General features: G+C 33.3%; 1 non-coding gene across 1 annotated transcript; it reads left to right on the forward strand.

Annotated features, from left to right (window-relative positions):
* Positions 1-435: 435 nt before the first annotated feature.
* Positions 436-543, forward strand: LOC112724373 (small nucleolar RNA R71). The gene has a single exon (XR_003163538.1). It is a non-coding gene; the product is annotated as a small nucleolar RNA R71 (small nucleolar RNA).
* The last annotated feature ends 3,048 nt before the right edge of the window (positions 544-3,591 follow it).

Genomic DNA, 3,591 nt, shown 5'->3' on the forward strand with positions numbered 1-3,591 from the left:
TGGATGATGTCTCCATGATGGATTATACGTGTTTCCATAAGGTTCACCCATATAATTTACCTCTGCTATTGCAAGGTTTTCAGGATCATAAGCTTCTTCCTCAGAAGATGCCTCTTGAGTACTGTTGGATGCAACTTGCATTCCATTCAGACTCTGAGAAATCATATTGACTTGCTGAGTCAATATTTTATTCTAAGCCAATATGGCATTTAGAGTATCAATTTCAATAACTCCCTTCTTCTGAGGCGTCCCATTGCTCACAGGATTCCTCTCAGAAGTGTACATGAACTGGTTATTAGCAACCATGTCAATGAGTTCTTGAGCTTCTGCAGGCGTTTTCTTTAAGTGAATGGATCCACCTGCAGAGGTATCCAATGACATTTTAGCTAATTCAGACAGACCATCATAGAATATGTCCAAGATGGTCCATTCTGAAAGCATGTCAGAAGGACACTTTTTAGTCAGTCCTTTGTATCTCTCCCAAGCTTCATAGATGGATTCACCTTCTTTCTATCTGAAGGTCTGAACATCCACTCTAAGCTTACTCAGCTTTTGAGGAGGATAGAACTTGGCTAAGAAAGCCTTGACCAGCTTATCCCAAGAGTTCAGGCTATCCTTAGGTTGAGAGTCCAACCATACTCTAGCTCTGTCTCTTACAGCAAAAGGGAAAAGCATGAGCCTGTAGACTTCAGGATCTACTCCATTAGTCTTAACAGTATCACATATCTGCAAGAATTCAGTTAAGAACTGAAAAGGATCTTCAGATGGAAGTCCATGAAACTTGCAGTTCTGCTGCATCAGAGAAACTAATTGAGGTTTCAGCTCAAAATTGTTTGCTCCAATGGCAGGAATGGAGATGCTTCTTCCATGTAAATTGGAATTAGGTGCAGTAAAGTCACCAAGCATCCTCCTTGCATTATTATTATTTTCGGCTGCCATCTCCTCTTCCTGTTCGAAAATTTCTGTAAGGTTATCTCTGGATTGTTGTAATTTAGCTTCTCTTAGTTTCCTTTTCAGAGTCCTTTCAGGTTCTGGATCTGCTTCAACAAGAATATTCTTGTCTTTGCTCCTGCTCATATGAAAAAGAGGGACAGAAAAATAATAATAATAATAGGGATCCTTTTTACCACAGTATAGAGGTCCCTGTGTGAATAGAAGAAAAGAAGAAGAGAAAATCTGAACTCAGAGAGAGAGAGGGAGTTCGGATTTTTGGTGAGTGATGTGAGGAAGAGATGTTAGTAGATGAATAAACAGAAGGAGATGAGAGAGAAGGAGAATTTTCAAAAATTATTTTTGAAAAGAGTTAGTGATTTTCGAAAATAATTTTTTAAAAAAAGGTTAGTAATTTTTTGAAAATTAAAATAAAAAATTAAAATAATTAGTTAATTAAAAAGAAATTTTGAAAAAGAGGGAAGATATTTTCGAAAATTAGAGAGAGAGAGTTAGTTAGGTAGTTTTGAAAAAGATAAGAAACAAACAAAAAGTTAGTTAGTTAGTTGAAACAAATTTGAAAATCAATTTTGAGAAGATAAGAAAATAAGAAGTTAGAAAGGATATTTTAAAATCAAATTTTTGAAAAAGATATGATTTTGAAAAGGATAAGATAAAAAGATATTTTTGAAAAGATATGATTAAAATTAGTTTTGAAAAAGATTTGATTTTTAAAATCACAATTAATGACTTGATTCATAAGAAATCACAAGATATGATTTTAGAACTTAAAGTTTGAATCTTTCTTAACAAGCAAGTAACAAACTTGAAATTTTTGAATCAAAACATTAATTGATGATGTTATTTTCGAAAATTATGTGATAAAGATAAGAAAAAGATTTTTGAAAAATATTTTTAAAGTTTTCGAAAATAAATAAAAAAAATGAAAAAGGTTTGATTTTTGAAAAAGATTTTGAAAAAAATAAAATTTGAAAATTTGATTTGACTCATAAAAACAACTAGATTTTAAAAATTTTTGAAAAAGTCAATCCAAATTTTCGAAATTTATGAGAGAAAAAGGAAAAGATATTTTTTTTATTTTTGAATTTTTAATGATGAGAGAAAAAAATATGAAAAAGACTCAATGCATGAAAATTTTGGATCAAAATAATGAATGCATGCAAGAATGCTGTGAATGTCAAGATGAACACCAAGAACACTTTGAATGTCAAGATGAACATCAAGAACTTATTTTTGAAAATTTTATATGCAAAGAAAACATGCAAGACACCAAACTTAGAAATCTTTCATGTTTAGACTCTATGGATGCAAAAATGCATATGAGAAACAAGAAAAGATGCCAAACAAGAAAACATCAAGATCAAACAAGAAGACTTACTAAGAACAACTTGAAGATCATGAAGAACACTATGAATGCATGAATTTTTCGAAAAATGCAAGATGAACATGCAATTGACACCAAACTTTAAATCTGACTCAAGACTCAAACAAGAAATACAAAATATTTTTTGATTTTTATGATTTTATGATTTTTTGTATTTTCTTTTAATTTTTTCGAAAATTATTTTGAAAAAGAAAAATAAGAATTCCAAAATTTTTAATATGAATTTCAGGAATCTTATGATCTTTAGTCTAAAGCTCCAATCAGATGGTCAGGCATGGCTTAATAGCCAGTCAAGCTTTAGTATGTAACTCAAACATGACACGCCTGACATACCCTTTGGAAGCCCTTATCCAAAAGAATTAGATATGGCTTTACAGCCAGCCAGGCTTCAACATGCTTCATGAAACACTAGAATTCATTCTTAAAAATTATGAAGAAAAATATATTTTTGAAAACATTTTTTTTTTCAAAAACAGATGAGAAATTTTTGAAAGGTTTTTGAAAAATTTTTGAAAATAAAACAAAAAGAAAATTACCTAATATGAGCAACAAGATGAACTGTCAGTTGTCCAAACTCGAACAATCCCCGGCAACGGCGCCAAAAACTTGGTGCACGAAATTGTGATCTCAGGTAACGGCGCCAGAAACTCTGTACGCACGTCTTAATAAATCGTTTTTCATTCACAACTTCGATACAACTAACCAGCACTATCATCCAAGTAATAAACCTTACGTGAGTAAGGGTCGATCTCACGGAGATTGTTGGTATGAAGCAAGCTATGGTCACCTTGTAGATCTCAGCCAGGCGGATATAAAATAGTTATGGAGTTTTCGAAATTATATAAGAAAATAAGGATAGAAATACTTATGTAAATCATTGGTGAGAATTTCAGATAAGCGCATAGAGATGCATTCGTTCCTCTGAACCTCTGCTTTCCTGCTGTCTTCATCCAATCAATCTTACTTCTTTCCATGGCTGGCTTTCTGTAAGGGCATCACCGTTGTCAATGGCTACATCCCATCCTCTTGTGAAAATGGTCCAAATGCTTTGTCACGGCACGGCTAATCATCTGAGGTTCTCGATCATACTGGAATAGGATTCACCCTCCTTTTGCGTCTGTCACTACGCCCAGCACTCGCGAGTTTGAAGTTCGTCACAGCCATTCAATCCTAGAGTCCTACTCAGAATACCACAGACAAGGTTTAGACTTTCCGGACTCTCATGAATGCCGCCATCAATCTAGCTTATACCACGA

Source organism: Arachis hypogaea, chromosome 11 (assembly GCF_003086295.3).
Source record: "Arachis hypogaea cultivar Tifrunner chromosome 11, arahy.Tifrunner.gnm2.J5K5, whole genome shotgun sequence".
Lineage (NCBI taxonomy): Eukaryota > Viridiplantae > Streptophyta > Magnoliopsida > Fabales > Fabaceae > Arachis > Arachis hypogaea.